We start from the raw sequence: 27,500 nt of genomic DNA, 5'->3' as shown, positions 1-27,500 counted from the left end.
CGGAAAGTATTCAGACCCCCTTAAATTTTTCACTCTTTGTTATATTGCAGCCATTTGCTAAAATCATTTAAGTTCATTCTTCTTCCTCATGAATGTACACATAGCACCCCATACTGACAGAAAAACACAGAATTGTTGACATTGTTGCAGATTTATTAAAAAAGAAAAACTGAAATATCACATGGTCCTAAGTATTCAGACCCTTTGCTGTGACACTCATATATTTAACTCAGGTGCTTTCCATTTCTTCTGATCATCCTTGAGATGGTTCTACACCTTCATTTGAGTCCAGCTGTGTTTGATTATACTGATTGGACTTGATTAGGAAAGCCACACACCTGTCTATATAAGACCTTCCAGATCACAATGCATGTCAGAGCAAATGAGAATCATGAGGTTAAAGGAACTGCCTGAAGAGCTCAGAGACAGAATTGTGGCAAGGCGCAGATCTGACCAAGGTTACAAAAAGATTTCTGCTGCACTTAAGGTTCCTAAGAGCACAGTGGCCTCCATAATACGCAAATGGAAGACGTTTGGGACGACCAGAACCCTTCCTAGAGCTGGCCGTCCGGCCAAACTGAGCTATCGGGGGAGAAGAGCCTTGGTGAGAGAGGTAAAGAAGAACCCAAAGATCACTGTGGCTGAGCTCCAGAGATGCAGTTAGGAGATGGGAGAAAGTTGTAGAAAGTCAACCATCACTGCAGCCCTCCACCAGTCGGGGCTTTATGGCAGAGTGGCCCGACGGAAGCCTCTCCTCAGTGTAAGACACATGAAAGCCCGCATGGAGTTTGCTAAAAAAACACCTGAAGGACTCCAAGATGGTGAGAAATAAGATTCTCTGGTCTGATGAGACCAAAATAGAACTTTTTGGCCTTAATTCTAAGCGGTATGTGTGGAGAAAACCAGGCACTGCTCATCACCTGTCCAATACAGTCCCAACAGTGAAGCATGGTGGTGGCAGCATCATGCTGTGGGGGTGTTTTTCAGCTGCAGGGACAGGACGACTGGTTGCAATCGAGGGAAAGATGAATGCGGCCAAGTACAGGGATATCCTGGACAAAAACCTTCTCCAGAGTGCTCTGGACCTCAGACTGGGCTGAAGGTTTACCTTCCAACAAGACAATGACCCTAAGCAGACAGCTAAAATAACAAAGGAGTGGCTTCACAACAACTCCGTGACTGTTCTTGAATGGCCCAGCCAGAGCCCTGACTTAAACCCAATTGAGCATCTCTGGAGAGACCTAAAAATGGCTGTCCACCAACGTTTACCATCCAACCTGACAGAACTGGAGAGGATCTGCAAGGAGGAATGGCAGAGGATCCCCAAATCCAGGTGTGAAAGACTTGTTGCATCTTTCCCAAAAAGACTCCTGGCTGTATTAGATCAAAAGGGGGCTTCTACTAAATACTGAGCAAAGGGTCTGAATATTTAGGACCATGTGATATTTCAGTTTTTCTTTTTTAATAAATCTGCAACAATGTTAACAATTCTGTGTTTTTCTGTCAGTATGGGGTGCTATGTGTACATTCATGAGGAAGAAGAATGAACTTAAATGATTTTAGCAAATGGCTGCAATATAACAAAGAGTGAAAAATTTAAGGGGGTCTGAATACTTTCCGTACCCACTGTAGATGCAAAATGTGCATTCTGGGAATACAAATAGAGCAGGAGGATATAGTACTAGACTTTTATTTATTTAAATGCATAGATATCTTTATATGTTTAAATGCATCTAAACCTAAACATTTTATTGATCATTTATGCAGAAGGGCTACATGCCCTGGATTTAATGTTATTATGTACAGTGGGAGCATTCTGACAGCAGCGACTTTACCAAGTAACTATAGATCTGTTATTTTAACTTCTTTAGTCGGGAAGATACATTAAAGTTTAATTAAAGACCACATAGATGAGTTCTTGCTGGAAAAAAATATTTTAAGCAACAGACAGCATGGATTCATGAAAGACAGAAATTGTCAAACAAACCTAATTTCTTTATATGAGGAGGGAAGTAAAACCTTGGACAGAGGGGTGGCTGTGGATGTAGTATACTTGGATTTTGCTAAAGCGTTTGACACAGTTCCCCACACACGGCTAATGTGTAAGGTAAAGTCTACTGGCTTGGAAAGATCAGTTTGTAAATGGATAGAAAACTGGCTATAAGGCTCCATGCACACAGGGCGTCATAAAAACGTGCTCCAAAGCTGTTTACATAACGCCGGGAAACAGCAGCTGTAAAAACGTGCTTTCAGTAGCTTTTTCTACTAGCGTTATTGCACGTTTGGCCACAGTAGCTGTTAGCAGCGTTTTTTCTGCCTCCATTCAAAATCAATGGTTCCCTATGGGAGCCTATTGATTTGAATGGAAGTCACACCGCAGGTCGGATCAGGGTGATCCGACTTGCGGTGCGACCTGCACTGTGAGAATCTTGAGGGGGAACTCCACGCCAAAATGGGGAAAAAAACGGCGTGGGGTTCCCCCCCAGGTTCCAAACCAGGCCCTTCGGGTATGGTATGGAATTTGAGGGTAGCCCCGCGCCAAAAAAACGGCGTGGGGCCCCCCCCAAAATCCATACCAAACCCTTATCCGAGCATGCAGTCCGGCATGCCAGGAAAGGGGAGGGGACGAGCGAGCGGCCCCACCCCCCCTGGATCATACCAGGCCACACGCCCTCAACATGGGGGGGTGTGGGTGCTCTGGGGCAGGGGGGGCTCTGCACCCCGCACCTCAAAGCACCTTGCCCCCATGTTGATGAGGACAAGGGCCTCATCCCCACAACCCTGGCCGGTGGTTGTGGGGGTCTCCGGGCAGGGGGCTCATCAGAATCTGGAAGCCCCCTTTAACAAGGGGGCCCCCCCAGATCCTGGACCCCCTCCCTATGTGAATGGGTATGGGGTACACTGTACCCCTACTCATTCACCCCATAAAATGCAGTGTATGGAAATAACGACAGGAGACGTTTTGGAAAATTTATTAAAAATCTTCATCCGGCTCTTCTCCTCTCCGGGGGTCTTCTGCTGTCTTCTGCTCTTTTGCTGTCCGCCCTTCTTGTCTTCTCCTCTCCGGGGGTCTTCTGCTGTCTTTTCTCCAAGGGTCTTCTGCTCTTTTGCTGTCCGCCCTTCTTGTCTTCTCCTCTCCGGGGGTCTTCTGCTGTCTTCTCCTCTCCGAGGGTCTTCTGCTGTCCGCCCTTCTGCTGTCCAATCTTCTTGTCTTCTCCTCTCCGGTCTTCTGCTCTTTTGCTGTCGGCTGTCCTTCTTCCTCCGGTCCTCCTCCGACGACGTCTCCAGCGATTATGCCGGCCTCTGGTCTCTGCAGCTTATTATATAGCCATTAGGGGCGTGGCCGCCGGATGACGTCATCGGGAGACCACGCCCCCTTGTGTCACAGATGACGTCATCTGTGACACAAGGGGGCGTGGTCTCCCGATGACGTCATCTGGAGGCCACGCCCCTAATGGCTATATAATAAGCTGCAGAGACCAGAGGCCGGCATAATCGCTGGAGACGTCGTCGGAGGAGGACCGGAGGAAGAAGGACAGCCGACAGCAAAAGAGCAGAAGACCGGAGAGGAGAAGACAAGAAGATTGGACAGCAGAAGGGCGGACAGCAGAAGACCCTCGGAGAGGAGAAGACAGCAGAAGACCCCCGGAGAGGAGAAGACAAGAAGGGCGGACAGCAAAAGAGCAGAAGACCCTTGGAAAGAAGACAGCAGAAGACCCCCGGAGAGGAGAAGACAAGAAGGGCGGACAGAAAAAGAGCAGAAGACAGCAGAAGACCCCCGGAGAGGACAAGAGCCGGATGAAGATTTTTAATAAATTTTCCAAAACGTCTCCTGTCGTTATTTCCATACACTGCATTTTATGGGGTGAATGAGTAGGGGTACAGTGTACCCCATACCCATTCACATAGGGAGGGGGTCCGGGATCTGGGGGAGCCCCCTTGTTAAAGGGGGCTTCCAGATTCCGATGAGCCCCCTGCCCGCAGACCCCCACAACCACCGGCCAGGGTTGTGGGGATGAGGCCCTTGTCCTCATCAACATGGGGGCAAGGTGCTTTGAGGTGCGGGGTGCAGAGCCCCCCCTGCCCCAAAGCACCCACACACCCCCATGTTGAGGGCGTGTGGCCTGGTATGATCCAGGGGGGGTGGGGCCGCTCGCTCGTCCCCTCCCCTTTCCTGGCATGCCGGACTGCATGCTCGGATAAGGGTTTGGTATGGATTTTGGGGGGGGCCCCACGCCGTTTTTTTGGCGCGGGGCTACCCTCAAATTCCATACCATACCCGAAGGGCCTGGTTTGGAACCTGGGGGGGAACCCCACGCCGTTTTTTTCCCCATTTTGGCGTGGAGTTCCCCCTCAAGATTCTCACAGTGCAGGTCGCACCGCAAGTCGGATCACCCTGATCCGACCTGCGGTGTGACTTCCATTCAAATCAATAGGCTCCCATAGGGAGCCATTGATTTTGAATGGAAGAAAAAAAACGTATAACGTGGCTTAACGCACGTTAAGCAACGTTATGGAGCCTTATGGAGCCTTTAGCAGCGTCAGACGTTTTTTGCAGCTTGACGCTGGAGCTCCTGAACCCACAGTTCCTGGGTTTTTTTTGGAGCTGTAAAACGCCTATGCCACTTGGAGCTCCTAAAAGCTCTATGTGTGCATGAGGCCATAGAATAACATGGATGGGCGTTCTGCAGCTGCAAAAAAAAACGTCTGACGCTGCTAACAGCAGCTGTAAAAACGTCCAGTGTGCATGAGGCCTAAGATAGAATTCAGAGAGTAGTGGTTAATGATTCTCACTCTGAATAGTCTAAGGTTATCAGTTTTGTACCCCAAGGTTCAGTGCTCAGACCCTTAGACCCCATTCACACTATGTTGGATCCGACTTAGGGGCAACCTGTGAAGTCGAGTGCAGCGCGACTTGCACGGACTCCATAAAATGAATGTCTATGCAAGTCGCTCCAGGTCGCCCCGAAGTAGTACAGGAACTTTTTTCTAAGTCGGAGTGACTTGTGTCGCTCCTATTAGAACCGTTCCTGTACTACACTATGGGATGCGACGGACCGCGACTTGTCAGGCTGACAAGTCGCGGTCCAAGTTGGATTAGTGTGAATTGGCTTTTACTTTTTAATATAGAAAAAAGGGAAATTGGCGTTAAACACCAATAGTACCCGCGCAAGAGTAAATAATATAATAAATCCAAAAAATGTGAAGTGCAAGGAAATAAATCCTAATTAGGAGCCGCAACATAAACGTGAAAACGTGATAAGTGATAAAAAAATGTATATAGTGATATATAATAAAGCTGCGCTCAACCAATTTCATACACTATGCAAAAAATTCCTCAAATTATAAGAAGTGTGATTAGCAAGTGCACTAAAATAAAGTGCAAATATCAAACCTTATGATAAACAATATAGGGTAGAAGCCAGATGTGCATATGAATATGGTGAATAAATATATTAAATATATAAAGTTAAAGTGCTCTAATCCAGTGCAATATATAAATACATATTCAATTGCATACTAAAATCAATAATAAAGAGTAAAGGTCCTGTAAGAAATTAGTGGAATATAAAGTGCAATGTGCAAAATAAGAATCCAATTAATTGCTGGTGTGTGGGACCATAAAGCAAATTATTAAATCCAATAACACCATCCTAAATAAATAAATAGAGTCTCTGAAGGGATCTCTCAAAGGCACTTCTTAGATCTTTAACACCTCCACCAAGACACAGGACCACCCGGTGTGCACAAAAATGCTTACCGGAGTGAACGGACCCCTTAATTATAGGGGGTCGTTCAGGCTGGAAAAGTTGTAGACAGGGCGAGTGGTTCAGTTTCCAGTAAGTAGCTCCAACCAATATAAATCATCCACCTGGGGGTCTCCTCACAGCCAGGAAGTATATTCCTCAATTAGCATAGTAAAAAGAACAAGGAGGGCTCTCATGGTGAAGTAAGTAGGTATAGGCTTAATAAATAAAAGCAGATACACTTACATGGCAGTATATGTAAAACGGCATTCAGAGAAATCACAAGCCATGGACTCCAGGACGGAACGCCGCTTCCGCGTTCCACCTGGTCCCGGAAGTGGCGTAGTGACGTGGTTGCGATCAAACGCTCCGACGCGTTTCGCCAGCAGGTAGCTGTCGTTATCAAGGGTTTTTTTTATCCCTTACTTTTTAATACCTTTACAAATGATATAGGGTGTGGTATTAAAAGTACCATTTCAGTCTTTGCAGATGACACCAAGCTTTGCAGTGGAATAACTTCCTTACAGGATGTCTCCCACTTACAAGCTGACCTCAATGCACTGTTTCATTGGGCAACTATGTGACAAATGAGGTTTAATGTTGATAAATGTAAAGTTATGCACTTGGGGGCTAAGAATATGCATGCATCATACATACTAGGGGGAGTAGAAGTGGGGGAATCCATAGCGGAGAAGGATCTGGGTGTTCTGGTAGATCATAAGCTTAATAATAGCATGCAATGCCAAGCTGCAGACAGAATACAGAAAGGATTCTTTACAGTAAGAGCTGTGAAATTGTGGCATAGACTCCCTCCAGAGGTGGTTCTGGCCAGCTCAGTAGATTGCTTAAAAAAAGGCCTAGACTATTTCCTAGGTGTACATAATATAACTGGGTACTAACATTTATAGCTAAAGTTGATCCAGGGGAAATCCCATTGCCTCTCAGAGGATCAGAAAGGATTTTTTCCCCTGCTGTAGCAAATTGGATCATGCTTTGCTGGTGTTTTTCTCCTTCCTGTGGAGCAACTGTTAGTAAAGGATTGTGTATATGGGATTTTATGGTTGTGTTTTATTTTTTGTTTGATTTTTTATTGGTTGAGCTAGATGGACTTGTGCCTTTTTTCAACCGATCTATGACTGCAGCATCACTCCTGTCGGAAGGGATAGGTACCTCAATAGCTGCTGAAGAGAGGGTTGTGCTCTCTCCTCCTAATAGCAACCTACTGTGGGCAGAAGGGAGGGGATGGCGCCCGCTGAAAACACACATCCTTTTCAGTATGGGCTCCTCGCTCACTGACAGCTGCTTCCCCTCCTGCACTCCTGCACAGCCATGCTTCACTGTTACAGCTTTGGCCTGCCCCTTTCACTGTCCTACCCTCTTGCATTTGAACCTGGCCAGGAGAGAAGACTTTTGTCCCTCTAGGTCAGACCAAGACACAGCCAGCTAAGTCCTGCAAATTACGAGGTGGGACCTTCATGGATAAAACTTGTTTTTCTAGCACTTTCCACAGATGCATGATTGGTTTGAGACATTCTGCAGAATTTGGAGGTCAAGTGAACACCTTTGTTGTGTTCCTCAAACCATTCTTAAATTCATCAGACTAGGCCACCTTCTTTCATTGGTCCAGTTCTGATGTTCATGAGGCTATTGTAGGCACTTTTGGCTGTGGATTTAGGTCACCAAAGCACCCTGACGGGTCTGCGGCTACTCAGCCCCATACGCAACAAACTGCGAAGCACTGTAATGTGACACCTTTTTTTTTATCGGAACCAGCATTGAAGTGGTTCTAAAGGCTCAAGGTTTTTCACCTTCATGCATTCTGTACATGAAGGTAAAAAACTTTTTTGTGCAGCAGCCCCCCTAAAACCTGAGCCCCATTACGATCCAGCAATGTGCATGAGAGCCTTGGCTCTCTGTGGATTCTCCCTCCTCAGTGGCTCCTACTGCTTTCAGCCACAGCCAGTGAGCCAATGAGGAGAGAGAGAGGGACAGGGCCTAGCTGTGGCTCTGTGTGTGTGAGTACTGTAGATATGCAGAGCAGCGGCTTGGGAGTGAGCTTGCTTGGGTGCCCCTATTGCAAGCTACATACTCTGGGGAACTTGACAAGAGGGTGGGGCCAGCGGAGGACCCGAGAAGAGGAGGATCAGGCTGCTCTGTGCAAAACCACTGCACAGATCAGGTATGTATAGGAATATAATTAACATAGCTAAGGAAACGTCAACGGTATGCTAATCCACCTCTAGCAACTAATAGCAAACAGTGATCTAATTAACATGAACTAATATACAGCCAGCCTAGGTGACCAGACTGTCCAGCACCCAGCCCACAACCTTGGATACAGAGTACATTACACACTTATTATAAGCATAACCACATAACATCCCACAATGGTTCCATAACAAGGTACAGTGGACACTATATTAATCACACCTCCAAGAGATGTTCAGATGGACAGAAACAAAAGGTGACTCAATTAACAATGGGAATGCACACCTAGAGACACACAATGGGAGAGACATACTTAACTGAAAGACACTTAACACCTTAATAAGCAGACTATAGCAGGAGACCCCTGGTATCAGGTTGCTATGAGCTGATCAAATTAACATCTGCTCTGAGTCTCACAGTCTAATGGCACTTTTCCACTGCATGGAACCGAACGGTTCGGCTCGCTTTTGTGCTTTTCCACTGCTGGTACCGCATGGTATGGTGTAGGAACGGTTCAGTACGGTACGGCACGGCGGCGCTTTTCCACTGCATGGAACGGAACGGTACGGCTCTCAAAAACAGTACCACCTCGATTGTGGTTCCAAGAGGTACCATACCCGGTACCATATCCCACAATCCTTTGCATGGAGTCACTACTAGCCACTGATTGGTCAGAGAATCCCACCCACCCCGTTGTTATCCCACCCACTTAACTTTAGTACTACTTTAGTGGAAAAGCAAACCATACCGTACCGTACCGAACCGTTCCAACACCGTACCATGCGGTACCAGCAGTGGAAAAGCAAACCGGGCCAAGCAGGGCCGAGTAGAGCTGAGCCGGTACTTGCAGTGGAAAAGTGCCATAAAGCAGTGATTGCTGGTTTGGGCACAAAGGCCCTAAATATGTATGCAGGTCCTACAATCCCAGAGTTTGTGTTTTGGGGAGACATGGATCCGTATATATGAAGCAAGACCACTCCAGGGGTCCCCCGGGCACACACCTCCCAAGAATAGAACCCCCCTCAAAAGCCAGGGTCTATAGTCATTTGGCAAGAGGCTACTCTGCAGTCCCCTCCCTGTTCTGGTTGGGTCTATCACATGGACTAAGAAAATGGATAAGTGCATACAGTAATATAGGTGAAAAAATATACGTCAAAGCATATAAATAAATAAATGTGAGCAGTATATACCAACAAATGTTGAATAAAATATACATAAATCATGCATAAATAGAACCAAGTCCATAAAGTTCAAACAAATAAGTGACTATTAAATCTTCTTAGTGATTAGGGTGAAAAAGGTGAATTAAATATGGATTTGCAGACTCCAATTCCACCAACAGCACCACGTGAAGGCTGATTATTGTGATGGTACCCTTTCCAGCTCCTCTTTATCATGCAGTCAAAACATCAAGAGCAAAAGTCAGTGGAACAGGGTGTCTTCCCACAAACCAGATCAATCACTTCGTGGAATAATGGGGATTGGACTCTTACCAAATGCTTAGATATCATGTGCTATATACTGGATATTCACAGGTAACCGCAAACTCCAGGGCCCCTTGTAGTGTAGATATTCCATTCTGCACGCTCCTGCTAGATCCCCTCACTATTAGTGTTGAGCCTCACCGGAGATACCATTAAAAGTTTGGCAGCGCTCTCCAGCTGGACTGCTGTCAACTTTGTTCCTATCTTTGGCTCACTGGGGAAATGTTCCTTCACATCCTTCTTCATAACTAAAGTGAGGGAATCCCTGGCTATCACCAGAACTAGTGTCCCCGCTGGAAAATTTCCTGTCTTTTCCTGTTCTGATGACAACCCAAAATGTGGGATATTCTTTCACCTTCTATGGTAGAGGGAGTGAATCTCCTTAATGGGGGCACCGACAGCAAAAATAACCTTACAGGAATTCCTCTCCACTATATCCAAAGCAAAAAAAAAGTTTTGCCTTTAGTTCTACTTAAATTGCAACCTGTTTGAAATATGCCCACCAAATGGAAAAGAGGGGCATCAAAGATTCTGCAAAACAAACTCTAAAAAGCTACAAATATTCAGTGTTAGACTGTGGAGTTAAATTTACTTTAACATGGGAGGTAGTTGTCACAGCACATGGAAAGTGCAAAATGTTGAAACCCTGCTGACTCATGGAAAACATTTCCTAATAAACACTTCTTAAGAACCCAAAGTTTTCCTCTGAGGCAGCAGTATACTTGAGTCTGTATGAGGACAGCTGTTATTTTTAATGCATAGTTCATTCAAAGGGGCGACAGACAGAATAAATCTAATCACCATCATTATAGTGTTAGGAGTAAATAGCGAGCATACCTTAATATTTTACAGCAATTTATTTATTTATTTTGGATTTAGTATTCTGCATTGTACTCTAAAACTGCTAGAATTGCATTGAAATTGAAGGTAAAAGCTACATTCACATTATAGCACTTTAAATCGCGCCACACATATGCATGTTTCCACACGCATAGTGCAGCCCTTTCAATTAAATGGCTTGCGCTATGGATGACAAATGCAGCAAAAGCACCTTTTTGAGATTCAAGTCGTACGTTTTTTTTTTTATAACCATGCATTTTGATGTTCGTTTTTTCCCCTACCCCTGTTTTTTTGGGGTGCTATGAGCAATGAATAGTACCCCAAGCTCGACATACATTTTTCACACGTAAAATCGCACAATTTTGCACACATTAACAAAACAAGTTTTTCGTGAGTTTTAATAATGCATGCAAAATCCCTCAATTTTGCATGCATTAGTGAAACTCACGAAAATTGTGTTTTGCTCTTGTGGTGCTGTTCATTGTTAATGGCACCCCAAATGTGGCAAGGAGACATGTCGTTTTTCACATGGAAAAACACCTGACAAATGCATCAAAATGCTTAAAATACTCCATGAGATACTTTGATGTGTTTGACGCATGTAGGGCAGCCCATTAAAATGATAAGGCTGCCCTATGTATGTTGCACAGCACGCATAAATGTGCAATGCCTACCGTCACACGTCATAGTGTGAATAGGGCTTAAAGTATAGTAAAAGGCAAATTTTTCTTTCAAATTCTGAAAGAGCGGTGAGGGGTTAGAACCACCCTTAGGTTTGTACTGGTGTCTGTGTCCTTGTTACGCTGGGTTATTCAGCTGCAGTGTGTCCCTCTGGAACTTTCCTCTGGAAGATATGCATTCCAGAACCTTATCCTTAAGCAGACAGGGCTCAAAATGCCAGCACCACTCGAAACAGCATTCAGCCCCATCCAGTTGCAGCCTGCCAAGGAGCTTTAGTGCGTTTGGGAGGGACAGGATGCCTGCAGTTGGGCTGGATAATGCACCTCTCCCTATCTGGGTCACTATAGCTCCATTAGTGATGCACTGCAGCTGAAGGCCATGTGGAAGGGGGCCTTAGGCCCCTTTCACACTTGTGTGACTCGTCCTGCGACTTGGGACTGCAAAGTCGCAGGACAAGTCATACTCCATGATTTCCAATGAGTACCATTCATATCTGTGCAACTTCAAAGTAGTCCCTGCACTACTTTGGTCTGACTTTGGTGCATTTTGAAGCCCAGAGACCTCAAGATTACACAGGCATTGCTTCAAGTCCAGTCAAAATCGCTGCAAAATCGTGCGACTTTTAGGTTGCACAAGTGTGAAAGGGGCCTTAGGGAGATTCAATCTCTCCAATTTTCCTGATCACCAATGTCAATGTGACCTTCAGTATGCCATCCAGTTCTGGTCACCAGTCCTCAGGAGGGATGTGCTGGAACTAGAGAAAATCCAGAGAAGAGCAACAAAACTAATAGGAGGAATAGAGGATCTCAGTTATGAAGAACAACTGCAATCATTAAAGTTATTCTCCCTGGAGAAGAAACATCTAAAAGGAGATATGAAAGTGACATGTAGCTACTCAATGAAGTTGGAAGAAAAGTGGTACAAACTTAAACTGCGTAAGGGCTTTTTTACTGTTAGGTAAGGATGCGGAATTTCCTTCCATAATCGGTGATTTCAGCAGGTAATGTCACTAACTTCAAAAAAAGATTTTCCTATTCGAGATGTTTGTTTGCACATGATTGTGTTGTAGAATGTATTGCTTTGTTTACGGGTGACAAGTTTGTAGGACAAGGGAAAATGTTGGAAAGTGCCAGGGAACAGCCCCGACCCTATTGTGCGGGAGTGAAGTGAATGACCAGCATCAATTTATCACAGTGAGAAACATGATAGAGAAACGTACTCCTCTGCTTGACCCTGATTGGGTCAAGGGGAGAATCTGACACCGTTGAATAGGTTAAAGCAAGCTTTACCCAAAATTCCAAGATTGGTCAAATTCGGAACAGGCGTGGGGTTTTTCATCATTCATTACAGTTCAATTTTTTTGTCATATAATTTATTTTTTATGTTTAGGGGCCCCCCTCCAACTTGAAGTGCCAAAGCCCACCAAGGTCTAAAACAGGCATTGCACACACGTTGGACTGGTGTGCTTATTCAACCTTACCAACTATGTAACCGGGAATAAAATATTTGTAGTGCTCTTTACTGTATATGACCATCAAAAAAGTCCATGGCTACATTTTAAGTGAAAGTATAACAACATATAGCACACAAAACTGGAGCATATTAATATTAAATAGAATGAAAGCGAAGTTAAATCCACAATTTCGAGTGGCTACCAGAAAAGTAATAGAGGGGAAATTTTATAATAGGGACACCTATTCCCATAACAAATGTCTAAGAGGTGATTTCCCTCATGTTGGAAAGATATCCACTTGCGGACTGCAATAAGTATATATAAGTTGCCATTTGCAAGTGGTTTAGCTATCAGCAATCAGCCATAACCCCAGTATCTTTTCTTTCTGCCGGCAGCTGACTTTTGCAGGAAAGCAATCCCAGCGGCTCATTAGCCACTGGATTGCTTTCCAAAGCCGCAGGAGGGGACATCGCCCTCTTCCTGCTGCTTGCAGGTGTTTCTCGGGCTTACTGTTTCACTGGTACGACAAAGAAACGATCCTACAATGCGGCTGGCTGGTCATGAGAGACTAGATAGTTTCTGATTGCCTCTAGGGACTTGTAGGACGGGAACAATTTTTTTTTTAACCACTTGCCGACTGGCCCATAATAAAAATACATTGTTATAAAACAGGAAAAAGTCAGAGCTATGTCAAGCAAAAAGAACAAAAAGGTAAGCAGCCACTTAACCAACTATGATACCAGCTGTAAATGATCAATAAAATAAGAGGAGGCGCTAAATCCTAATAGTGCAATCATGAATAATCATATGGAAAATAGTGTAGCATGAAAACAACTAAACATGCAGTGATTAAATTATGAGCAAAATATATCATTGAATAAAACCAATCATATACAAGTGATATAATGAAATGGATGCAAAATCTAGTGTTAGGTGAACATAACAAGTCCTTTTCAATATTAAAAAATTCCTTTGAGGATGTTATTTTTAAGGAAATGCGTTAGGAGTATCATGAGTGCCTATCTTTTCTGAATGCTTCTTACCACCTGTGAAATTGTAAGTGTATTCCTTTATCTTCCAATAAATTGCCCATACGGTATTATGCTATGGTGTCCTTTTGGTTTATCCCTCTCCACAATCCCATGAGTGGGGACTCCTAGGCATTCCCGTGCGGACCGGTATGGAAGATATTCATCACCACCTGTGATCCAGAGACGCTGCTGAGGTTCCTGCCTATTCGGTACCGAGGACATCTACATATACAGCGTGTATGACCCATTTGCTGTACAGTACTTTGGGTCCATACCATCTGTTGAGCACATCTTGATTCCTTTATTCCTTTGGTGTGGGATTTATCGTTTGTTACAGTTATTTCACATGCTGGAGTCAACACCTTTTTCAAGTCACAGTTTACACTTTATGGACATTCTGGACTTTGATTTTTTGCATTTTTTTGCATTTTGGTTTGATTGTTCGCGTTTTACTTGCACATTGTGCACATTTACTCACACATTTTTAGCACTGCACTATTTTTCTTAATATTTTGATCACCATCACTGTCGGTTGGAGTGTTAGCAGCTTTATATTGTGTTTTACTTTACAGATTCGTTTTAAGTTAGCGCAGTTTATTTACATATTTTCCATTATAATTTATGGTCTATGCTATCTGGTAAGAAGCGTATGCTAAGTGCTGGTGCTTGGTGGTGGATTTCATCAATCAACATTACTTATACACTTTTTTGCAGTTTATGGACACTTTTGTTAAATATTGAAAAGGACTTTTTTATGTTCACCTAACACTGGATTTTGCATCTTTTTCATTATATCACTTGCATATGATTGATTTTTTTCAATTATATATTTTGCTCATAATTTATTCACTGCATGTTTAGTTGTTTTCATGCCACATTATTTACCATATGACTATTCATGATTGCACTATTAGGATTTTTTTATTTAGTAAAAATACATCATTAATTTGACGCTAAATACAAGTGTTATGGCAGCAGCTAGCTGCCATAACCCCGTATTGTTTGTTTACTATGGCTGATTCTCTTTCAGATAAGTGTGGTCCCATGAGTGGATTTGCTGTGGGATCACTTTAAGAAGCAGCAGGAGGGGTGACCCCTCCCACCGCTTCCCGGTCATTCTCAGGCTTACTTAAAGGCTCCATTCACACCTGAGCGATCTGGATTGCAGGCGGAATTGCGTGCGATTTTGCCCGTGATCCCAAATTGCGGCATATCACAGGACGCTTGTGCGATGCCATTACTTCTTAATGGCACCCCAATCACACCCGTGTGATAAATCGCACTGTAATCGTGAAAAATTGCAACACGCAATGCTGTTGCTCAAAAGAAACCCCTGCTCCTTTTTGAGCGATAAGCGTTGCGCATTGCGATTTATCGCGGCGCGATTGGGTTTTTTTTAACCACTTGCATACTGTGCACTTTCACCCCTTTCTTGCCCAGGCCAATTTTCAGCTTTCAGTGCTCTCACACTTTGAATGACAATTACTCAGTCATGCGACACTGTACCCATATGAAATTTTTTTTGTGCTACAAATTAAAAAAAAGGTTGAACGTTTTGTGAAAAAAAAAAACACCCTTTTCTTTGTTTCTGTCAAAATAACTTTTTCTTTGTTTCTGTCATAAAATTTTGCAAATTTGTAATTTTTCTTAATTTTGGCCCAAATTTATACTGCTACATTTCTTTGGTAAAAATAACCCAAATAAGTGTTTATTATTTGGTCGTTGTTAAAGTTATAGAGTCTAAAAGCTATGGTGCCAGTCATTGAAAATTGATCACACCTGATGTACGGAAGGCCTATCTCATTTCTTGAGGCACTAAGGGACCTTTCACACGGGCTTTCCGATCCAGTCCGTCTGTCAGTTTTTCAGGTGGACCTGATCAGATGCTCCATGCACCTCTATGGATGAATGATATATATATATATATATATATATATATATATATATATATATATATATTTAATGTTTAGGGATTCTAAGTCATTTTCTAGCAAGAAATACTGATTTAAACTTCTAAAGAAAAAGGGCCAGAAAAGGCTTGGTCTTTAAGTGGATATCCTCTCACTTCCTGTTCCCTTCCCCTTGTCTATTACTCATCTATTCCACTGTTGTGCGTCCAGCTCTTCTACTCTACTCTACCCAAATTTCGAAGTATTTGCTGGACTTTTTAATGTCTGCTCATTTCTTCCATTTATTTGAAAAACCCTCTGTCTGATCTTCTTCTCTGCTGCTTAGGTACTCCATATTTTATATATATTAAATTCTTTGAAACCAGTCACTATGACACTCTTGACATTTTTTGGAATTGCCCCCTTACTGCGTTTATTAGGTTTGGTACTATTGTACTATTATAATAGTTTTTTGTTTTATAATTTTTGTGGAATTAGCAGACCTGTGGGTCATCAATGATATCTACCCCCGTGATCTTCCCAATACTTTTCTGTACCTTCTGCTAGTAGTCACGAATCTTAGGGCAGTCCCACCAAATGTGAAACATTGTGCCCTGTATGCCACACCCCCTTCAACAGAGTAGGGATTTCTCTGATTGGTACTTTCGAAATTTTACCAGCGTTATATACCATCTTGATAAAAATGTATAGTTAATTTCGATAGTGTTTACGTTGGCTGCAGAGTTGTACTCAGCCCTCAGTATTGTGTTTATTTCTTGCTCTTTTAATTGTGATCCTATCTTTTCCCATGTTTCTATTAATGGAGGCTTTTTCAGACCCATCATCCCAGTAAGCATTTTATATATCTGAAATATACTGTGTTTTAATTTTTTTTGTGGGTACATCATTTTTCCACCAGCTTCAAGTCCTTCTCGGACCTGATGGGTTGTGGCAAGGATCCCATAAACTGTTTTAGCTGGAAATATCTCCATTCATTTAATGACATAGTTTCCCCCCTCCTTTTAAGTTCAAAATATGGCCTAATCTTTCCTCCTTGTATGATGTCTTTTAACTGCATATTTTTAATCCAATTACCATATTGTGTCTAATTCTCCAGTGCAAAATATTTTGTGCCTTCTAGTAGTAGTAGTGATGAATTATATTCCCATTTAGCCAGTCTGTGTATCATGTCCCAGGTCTTGCAAACGACTCATGTGTATCTACAATTGTTTCCCTAAATTGTGGTGGGATCCAAATATTCCTGTTTAGCTGTGTTCGACTTAATGTGATTTCAATCTTAACCCATCTCTTATCTGAATTTATTTTTGTCCATTCTATCATTCCTGAGATTATAACTGCTAATATCTTTTTATATCTGGTGCGGCTAATCCCCCCTGTGATTTGTCTTTACTAAGTGCCATATACTGTATTCTAGGCTTCTTCCCCTGCCAAATGAACTTTAATATCATTGTTTTTATTGCTTTAAAATATGTCCGTGGGATATCTATTGGTAACATCTGGAATTTATAAAATATTTTGATAGTATTACCATCTTGACCATATTCATTCTGCCCAGCAAGGAGTGGACGTATTGACATTTTTTTTATATTTGCTTTTATCTCATTTATCATAGGGATATAGTTGACATGGTAAAGGTTTTTTAAAGATGGAGCTAGGTTTATCCCAAGGTATTTTACTTCTGTCTTCGCCCATGTGAATGGGAATTCCTTGTAATGCCCGTTCTTCTCTTTTAGTTAACCCAATGTTGAAATTTGATCGTTTCCCATATTTTTTTAATTCTTTGATTACATTCGGAAATAGTTATTCTAGGGTTAGTAATGTAGAACAGGATGTCATCAGCATATGCTGATTAGTGATGAGCCAAACACCCCTTGTTCAGATCGCACCAGAACACTGCGGACGGGGGAAAAGTTTGTTCGATCAAATGAACTCCATTGAAGTCTATGGGACTCGAACGTCAAAAATCAAACGGCCTCATTTTGAAGGCTTAAATGCAAGTTATTGCCCAAAAAAAGTGTATGGTGGTCCAGGTCCTGACCTGGGGAACATGTAGCAAGCAAAATAATTTTAAAAAATGATTGTTTTTAAAGGAGCAATTATTTACTGATTTTAATGAGGCTTAAAGTGAAAGTATAAAAATAAAAAATTCCTTCAAATATTGTGCCTGGGGGGTCCCCTTAATGTGCCTGTAAAGTAGCGCATCTCTACGATGTATGTAGCCTGCTGCAGCAATACTGACATTTCTAAAGAAAAAAATGTCATATACAAATATACATATGAATTTCAAATGGCATGTACTTGTCATACAGGTGCAGAAAAATCAGGCCTTGATTTTTGGTGGTGCCTGAACACCGTAACCCCCTCACAGTTACTCTTTCTGGGCGCAGGAACAGGCCCTGCTGGTAAAAATTCCATACGAATTTGAAATCGCATGTACTTGTCATACAGGTGCAGAAAAATTGGGACTTGGTTGTTGGTGGTGCTTGAACACAGCAACCCATCGCAGTTACTCTTGCTGGGCACAGGAACAGACCCTGCTCCTAAAAATTCCATACAAATTTTGAAATCGCATGTACTTGTCATACAGGTGCAGAAAAATTGGGCCTTGGTTGTTGGTGGTGCCTGAACACCGCAACCCATCGCAATTACTATTGCTGGGCGCAGGAACGGGCCCTAATGCTAAAAATTCCATACCAATTTGAAATTGGCAAAGATCAAGTGTTGTATGTGTGCTTATCAGTGATCTAGTGGGAGTGCTGTGCTGTCATCTCACCTTGCCAAGGTTGGGTGTCAGCTATGCAAACCTGCTGAAGTGATAGGGACCTGGAAGGTTAGTATCGGCAGGAACTGAAACTGAAATTGGGCCTTTGGTATTGGTGGTGCCTGAACACCGTAACCCCTCACAGGTACTCTTGCTGGGCACAGGAATGGGACCGGCTGGTAAGAATTCCATAAAAATTTGAAATGGCATGTACTTGTCATACTGGTGCAGAAAATTGGGCCTTTGCTGTTGGAGGTGCCTGAACACCATAACCCCTCACAGTTACTCTTGCTGGACGCAGGAACAGGATCTGCTGGTAAGAATTCCATACAAATTTGAAATCACATGTACTTGTCATACAGGTGCCTAAAATTGGGCCTTTGCTGTTGGAGGTGCCTGAGCACCGTAACCCCTCACAATTACTCTTGCTGGGTGCAGGGACGGGACCTGCTGGCAAGAATTCCATACAAATTTGAAATGGTATGTACTTGTCATACAGGTGCCTAAAATTGGGCCTTTGCTGTTGGAGGTGCCTGAGCACCGTAACCCCTCACAGTTACTCTTGCTGGGCGCAGGAACGGGACCTGCTGGCAAGAATTCCATATAAATTTGGAATGGCATGTACTTGTCATACAGGTGCCAAAAATTGGGCCTTTGCTGTTGGTGGTGTCTGAACACCGTAACCCCTCACAGTTACTCTTGCTGAGCACAGGGCACAGGGACAGGGTCTGCTGTTAAAAATGACATACAAAATTTAAATGGTATGCACCTGTCATACAAGTGAAGAAAAATTAGGCCTTAGGGGTTGGTGGTGACCTAAACCAAAAACAAAGCTAGCAGAATCAAGGTTCAGGAATAGGATAGGCAGCATATGCAGTATTCAAAGAATGGCAGACCCCTAGCAAATTCAATCAGTTACATCGGCATCAGGGGCTTGATAGCTGCTGTTGATCCAGGACTGATTCATTTTGAAAAAGTCAGCTGGTCAACAGAGTCTTTGGACAGACGCACTCTTTTGTCTGTCACAAAACCTCCAGCAACACTGAATGTCCATTCGGAAAGCACGCTGGACACAGGACAGGCCAGTAGCTCCATTGCATATTGAGCAAGTTCTGGCCAGTGGTCCATCCTCAAGACCCAGTAACCCAGTGGATGCTCACTTGGAAAGGTCTCCAAGTCTGCTCTTTCCTCTAGATAATCATGCACCATATGATGAAGACGCTGGTGATGGTTGCTTAAACCTAATAGCCCTGGGTGCTGCTGAGGACTAAAGAACTGTTTAAAGGCATCGGTCAGCCGGCCTCCTTCTCCACCGCTCCTCCTTTGGCTAAATGATGCCTCAGAAACACGTCCAGAGAATGTTAACCACCCAGTGTCTGGAAAGGTGGGACACAAATTTCTTTGCAAGGCCTCCTCAAGAGGTTTCCTCCTCTACTCCCTGTGTGATGAGCTCTGAAGATGATCTCTGCAACTTTACCCTTGTAACGTGGATCAAGAAGGGTTTCCAACCAGTAATTATCCCTCTCCTTGATAGCACGAATCCTCGGGTCCTTTCGCAGGCTTTGCAGAATCAAGGAGCCCATGCAACATAAGTTGGAGGAGGCATGAGCTTCTGAGTCCTTTGGGTTACTAAGGATGACATTGTCAGGAGCAACCCCTCCCCAACCACGTACAACTCCTGGGGTTTCTGGGGTCAAAACCATCCCTTGAAGACTGCTGAATGCTGTTCTCTATATCTATGCTGCTGCAATCCTTCTCCTCCTCTTCCACCTATGTGTTTTGTGGCCCTGCAGGAATGACATCTGCATAAAGGGGGCCTTGTGAGGAAAGGAAGTCTTCCTCTTCCTCCCGCTGTTCTGCCTCAAGTACGCTGTCCATGATTCCAGGAAGCGTGTGCTACAGCAGGTAGACTAGAGGGATAGTGTCACTGATGCATGCATTGTCTCGGCTCACCATCCTTGTGGCCTCCTCAAATGGTGACAGGACGGTGCACTCATCCTTTATCAAAAGCCACTGGCATGGCGAAAAAAAGCCAAGCTCCCCTGACCCTGTCTATGTGCCATACTCACACAGGTACTCATTGATGGCTCTCTGCTGTATGTGCAGCCACTGCAGCATTGCCAATGTTGAGTTCCACCTGGTGGGCATGTCAGAAATGAGGCGGTTGGTGGGCAGGGTAAATTCCTGTTGAATGTCAGATAAATTAGCATTAGCATTGTATGAACACCAGAAATAGCCACAGACATTTCTGGCCTGCCTCAGATCTTAGAAGCCAGGTATCTGGTCAAGAAATGCTGCAGCACCAGATTCAGGACATGTGCCAAGCATGGAACATGTGTCAAGTGTCCCTGTCGGAAGGCGGAGAGAAGGTTGGTGCCGTTGCTGCATACAACCATTCCTGGCTCAAGCTGTCGTGGCGTCAACCATCTCTGAGCCTGCACCTGCAGAGCTGACAGAATCTCTGCCCGGTGTGACTCCTATCCCTTAGACAGACCAACTGAAGCATGGCATGGCATCTTTTTAGCCTGACTGCTTGCGTAGCCCCTGGAACGCTTAGGGAGCACTGCTGCTTCAGAGGACAATTCAGCAGAAGAGGACATGGAGGAAGAAGAGGAGAAGGTGGAGGAGTAGCCAGATGTGGCAGAACCAGCACCAGCTTTTTGGAGGCGTGGTGACAAAACAAGCTGCAACACTGAACAATGTCCTTCATCCTTCCCAGCTGCCAGCAGAGTTACCCAGTGCGCCGTGAAGGAAATGTAACGTCCCTGTCCATGCCTGCTGAATCAAGAGTCAGCAGTAATGTGCACCTTCCTGCTGACTGCTCTATCCAACGAGGCCAAAGCACTACCTTCCACATGACGGTAGAGAGCTGGAGTGGCCTTACGTGAAAAGAAATGCCATTTTGGTACCTGCCACTGTGGTGCAGCACATTGCACAAATTTGCAAAAGGGAGCACGGTTTACCAGATGAAAAGGCAGCAATTTGGCCAAGCTAGCATTAAGGCTCTGAGCATGTGGATTGCTGGGACAGTATTTCTTTCTATGGTTCAGCAACCGGGGAAGTGAAATTTGCCTGGTGCTCAAATCAAGCGGTGGTGTACTGCTAGCAGATTGGGTGCAAGTCTCTGCGGCACTCATTGCTATACCATCATCCTTCTCAATGCAGGTATTTGAGAAGACATGAGGTATAGTAGGGTTAGAGATCCCAGATGAGGAGCAAGGTGCAGTATGCTTGTTTTGATCTTGTGGCTCTTTCAGATGCTGTTGTCAACGGACTGCATGGCAGGTGGTCATATGCCATGTCAAGCATGTGGTGCCCAAGCGGCTGGTGTTCTGGCCATGCTTGATCCGCTTTAGCCAGATGTTGCAAACAGCAACGCTGCGGTCTCCTGCACATGTGCTGAAAAAAGCCCACACTAATGAACTTTCGGAAGTCCGCGGGGAGTTTTCAGCATCCTGCACCTGTGGAGTTCTATGCTGTGATGCAATAGGTTGGCTACTCCTATGGCGGCCCCTGGAGCACATCCTGCCTTATTGGAGTTGTGCCACCTCCTCCTCCCCCTCACTTTCCTCCGCTATCTTGTCAGGCACCCAAGTACAGTCAGTGACCACATCATCCCCTCCCTCCTCTTCACTGTAGCAAATTGCCAGTATGCTGCAGCTGTGGGAACATGACTGCTAGGTTCTTGTCCGTCATTGTCACCCCCTCTCTCTAGTCTCACGGTATTCCCTTCATCAACCTGGGAACCAACTTCACAGCTTTCAAATTGCTGCGTATCCTCCAGCATCATGTCAATGACACTATGATCGAATAGTTCAGGTGACTCCTCTGTGCATGATGGTGGGGCGACAGAAGGAGTAGCTGTGGAGAAGGAGCCTGTGGAATGGGTCGCTTTTGCAGATGTGGTGGAAGGCAAACTAGTGTGAGCGTGGGTGTCAGAGGACAAGGAGGATGAGAATGGCTTATTTATCCACTCCACTAACTCTTCTACATGTTGTGGCTGAATAACACAGCCAGCCCTGGAAAAAAATGAGGATGCACCATGTCAAATGTGACCACCACTTTTCACGGTGAACACAGAGGCTACTTGCCCTCTTTTCATGGCCTGTGAGCGTCTGCCTCTCCTTGTTGGCCTTTTGGACATGATGTGGATTTTGGGGGGGTTTTATTACTGGTTGATTAATATATAATAAATATATAATGCAAAGCTTATATGTACTGAACTGACCAATAGATACTGAATGACCTGATATCTATTCAATTGTCCTATATATAGATAGAGATCAATATAGGGTACACTGAACTGACCAATAGATACTGATTGGCCTGATATCTAATCAATTATCCTATATATAGATAGAGATCAATATAGGGTACACTGAACAGACTGATAGATAATGAATGGCCTGATATCTAATCAATTGTCCTCTATATAGACAGAGATCAATATAGGGTACACTGAACTGACCGATAGATACTGAATGGCCTGATATCTAATCAATTATCCTATATATAGATAGAGATCAATATAGGGTACACTGAACAGACTGATAGATAATGAATGGCTGGATATCTAATCAATTGTCCTATATATAGGTAGAGAACAATATAGGGTACACTGAACTGACCAATAGATAATGAATGGCCTGATATCTAATCAATTGTTCTATATATAGATAAAAATCAATATAGGGTACACTGAACTGACCGCTAGATAATGAATGGCCTGATATCTAATCAATTGTCCTATATGAAGATAGAGATCAATATAGGGTACACTGAACTGACCAATAGATATTGAATGGACTGATATCTAATCAATTGTCCTATATATAGATGGAGATCAATATAGGGTACACTGAACTGACGATAAATACTGAATGGCCTGATATCTAATCAATTGTCCTATATATAGATAGAGATCAATATAGGGTGCACTGAACTGACCGATAGATAATGAATGGCTTGATGACATGATGTGGATTTTGGGGGGGGGGGGGTTTATTACTGGTTGATCAATATATAATAAATATATAATGCACTGCTGTGCTGATATGTACTGAATGACCTGATATCTATTCAATTGTCCTATATATAGATAGGGATCAATATAGGGTATGCTGAACTGACCAATAGATACTGATTGGCCTGATATCTAATCAATTGTTCTATATATAGATAGAGATCAATATATGGTATATAGTCTATGGTATATACTGCACTACTGAATATACTTCACTGTCTTAACTTGACTCTGAACCTGAATCTCTTAACTTGTAAAGAGCACAAATCTCTCTCCCTGCCTAACTCACTGCTAGCAATGTCTCTAATTAGACTACACTGCACTGTCTGATAAACTGCAAATGACTCTCCTCTCTCTGCCTCAAACACAATCCTCTCCCTGCCTGAAAAACATGATCCTCTCCCTGCCTAACTCACTGCTAGCACTGTCTTCATTTAGACTACACTGCACTGTCTGATGAACTGCAAATGACTCTCTCCCTGTCTCAAACATGTTCCTCTCCCTGCCTCAACTACTTGCTATCTCGCCCGCACAGTCACATTACACGTAGCTATTGTATTTATATATAGTGTGGGGCGTGTACTTAGCCCCTGAGCCATGATTGGCTAAAGGCAGCCTGCCTTTGTCCAATCATGGTAGAGAGGATTTCATTGGCCAAAGCATGGAGGTCAGGGTGCATGCTTTGGCCAATCACATAATGCACTGCACACGCCGTGCACACGCAGTACATTATTGATGCGGGCGCTCAAATTTCCCGTGAAGAAGCACATTTGTTCGTCATTTGACGAACGAGCGAACAGGCAATGTTCGGGTCGAACTTACGTTGGACTCGAACTCGGAGCTCATCCCGAATGCTGATACCTTATGTTCCTCATATCCCACCTCTACTCCCCCTATATCTACGTTGTTCCGTATGGTAGCTAGTAATGGTTTCAGTGACAGGACAAACAACAGGGCCGAAAGTGGGCACCCCTGCTCGTCCCGTTACTCATTTCAAAATGAGGAGATAAATTTCCATTATTCTTTACTGATGCTGTTGTATTCCTATACAGTGCTCTTATCCATTGATTTCTTTCTGGGGCCAATGCCTAAGTCTTTTATTGTTTCTAGCATAAACTCCCAATCTACCCTATCAAATGCTTTTTCAGCATCGATTGATAGTAGTATGTTTGGGGTTTAAACACCTCTAGATTTGTGTAATAATAGTAGCGTTCTTACCCCGCTGTCTTTCCCCTTTCTACCTGGAATGAATCCGGCCTGATCTGCGTGGATCCATTCCGGCAAGAAGTCTCTTAATCTAGTTGCTAGGATTTTGCGTATAGTTTTGTATCCATGTTTAGTAATGCTATTGGCCTAAAACTAGAGCACAGGGTTGCTGTGCTCTAGTTTTAGGCCAATAGCATTACTAATCAGATCAAAGATATTGATCCGTTCAGACACTATACTAGTAATGGAGGTGTTTAGTGTGTGTGTGTGTCACTGGCAATCAAAGGGTGAAAATGTATTACTAAATATGTGGCAGGCAACGTGACGCTGTCCTGAACTAGCTGATGTCACCTGTGACACTAATACAGTGATCAGAAAAAATATCTGTACACTATAATAGTGACATTGTGACAGGGCAATGAAGGGGTTAACGGGGGTGATCAGGGGGTAATTCTTTGTTAGGTTTAGGGTCCCCACCATATATCCCCTATCTGGGACTGCATCTAACTACCACTAACTGCCTCTCAAACTAACTGAAGTTACAAGTGACACTTATACAGTGATCAGTAAATTGTCTGTATACTGTAATTAGTGTACACTGTGACAGGGAGTGAAAGGGTTAATGGGGGTGAACAGGGGGTTAAATATTTATTGGGGGATATATGGCAGGGACCCTAAACCTATTTGGGACTACCCCTAACTGCCTCTCACACTATCTGAAGTCACAAGTGACACTAATACAGTGATAAGTACATTTTATCTGTACTGTATATAGTGTACACTGTGACAGGGAGTGAAAGCGTTAGTTGGGGGTGTTAAGGGGGTTAAATGCGTGCCTATGAGTACTGGTGTCAGTGTACTGCTTGTGTACTCACGGTAGTTGTCTTCTCTTATGCTGGTACCAAAAAGGACTTCAGGAAAGGAGATGACATCATATCATGTGCCTGTGTTTACATTTCATGGGTACAGGATGTTTTGCCATTGGTCAGAACCAATCAACAGGTCCAGGCCAAAAATCATTGGCCTGGACCTGATATCTCATCAGCTCTGAACTGAATCAGAACATCGCGGGGACAGCGGGGGTGCGCACACGCCCCTCCTAGCCCCGCGTGCACCCGAGCCAGCCTGCCGCAGTCGGCAAATTGTTAATATTGACATTTAAAATCACAATAATCCTGTATGGCTGACATCAACATATACAGTATATCCAGTAGACTTAGATCTAAAAAGAACCTATTAACTTGTATGTCCACTCTACATTTCTTTTAAAAAAATAAATGATCTCAAAATTTATTTCATGATATTTACAGTATTTAGGCAGTCAATATTTTAGGAAAGTACAAACTAAAAATGAGGGAATCTCTGTCCTGGAGTAAGTTATAAGAAAACAATGTATCAGTGTGGTAATGTTCTGCCCTTAGCTGGGGAATATAAATAATTTGTGACATTTCACTAGAAGAAGATTGTTCTGTAAATGAAGGCGCACACAAAGGCCACTTGCACACAAGGACATTTAGGGCCCTGTGCATTTAGGGACAAATGGTCAAGAACACAAGTCTTCTACAGGTACCACTCAGTTCAGCATTCAGCCCCAACCTGCCATAGACATTGAACCGGTGCCTGCAGTTGGGACACTGTGAAAAATCTACATAAAAACAGAATGCAATGATTTAAAAATCTCATAAACCCATATTTTATTCATGATAGAAAATATATCAAATGTTTGAACTGGGAAGACTTACAATTTTAGGAAAAAAAATAAGGTAATTTTGAAATTGATGGCAGCAACACATCTCAAAAAAGTTGGGACAGGGTCATGTTTACCAGGGCGTGGCATCCCCTATTTTAACAACACTGTGTAAAGGTCTAGGAGCTGAGGAGATCAGTAGATGGAGTTTTGGGTGAGAAATGATGTCACATTCTTGCCTTAAATAAGATTCTAACTGCTCAACAGTCCTGGGTCTTATTTATCGTATTTTCAGTTCAAATATTTTCAGTTAGTAAAAGGTCTGGACTGCAGGCAGGCCAGTTAAGCACTCAAACTCTTCTACTACAAAGGCATGCTGTTGTCAATGGTGTAGTATACGGTTTAGCATTGTACTGTTGAAATATACAAAGCCTTCCTTGAAAAAGACATTGTCTGGATGGTAGCATATGCTGCTCCAAAACCTGACTCTATCTTTCAGCAGTGATGATGCCTTTCCAGATGTGCAAGTCGCTAATTCCATGCACACTAATGCATCCCTATAGCATCAGAGATGCAGGCATTTGAACTAAACACTGATAAGCCGGAAGGTCCCTTTTCTCTTCAGTCCAGAGGACTCGGCGCCCATGGATGCCAAAAAGGTCAAATTTTGATTTGTTTGACCACAGAACAGTTTTCCACTTTGCAACAGACCATTTTATATGAGCTTTGGCTCAGGGAAGACAGCAGCGTTTCTGGATCATGTTCATATATGGCTTCTTTGAATGATAGAGCTTTACCTTGCATTTCTGGGTGGCACAGCAAACTGTGTTCACACTCAGTAATTTTTTGGAAATATTCCTGAGCTCATGCAGTGATGTCCATCACAGAATCATAAATTTTCTTAATGTAGTGCCATCTGAGGGCATGAAGATCATGGGCATCCATTATTGTGTTTCAACCTTGTCCCTTGTGCACAGAGATTTTGGTTATTTTTTTAAATCTTTGCAATTTTACATTTTTCTGAACATTTTTCTGAAATTGACAATTTTGCAAGCTTTTTGTTGCCCAGTCCCCACATTTTTTTGAGACGTGTTGCTGTAATTCATTTCATAATGACCTTCTTTTTTTTTTTTTTTTTTTTTTTTTAAGTTTTTTCAGTTTAAACAATTGATATGTTTTCTATTGAGAAAAAAATATGGGTTTATGAGATTTGCAAATCACTGCATTCTGTTTTCATGTAGATTTTACACAGTGTCCCAGCCTTTTTGGAGTTGGGGGTTGTAAAATTTGTGTAAAAAAGAAAAAAATTATGCACAAAGCTAAAGATTGTTTACTCCAAAACAATAAACACAGTAAGAAGAAAATCACTAAATGATACAATCAAATAAAACAGTGGTTAGCTAAAGATAATGTTTTTCTAGCACTTTACATTAATAGATGTGATATATTAAAGCAGTAATATACCCAAA

Source organism: Pelophylax lessonae, assembly GCF_965119305.1.
Source record: "Pelophylax lessonae genome assembly, chromosome: 12".
Classification (NCBI taxonomy): Eukaryota; Metazoa; Chordata; class Amphibia; order Anura; family Ranidae; genus Pelophylax; species Pelophylax lessonae.
This window is presented reverse-complemented; position numbering follows the sequence as displayed.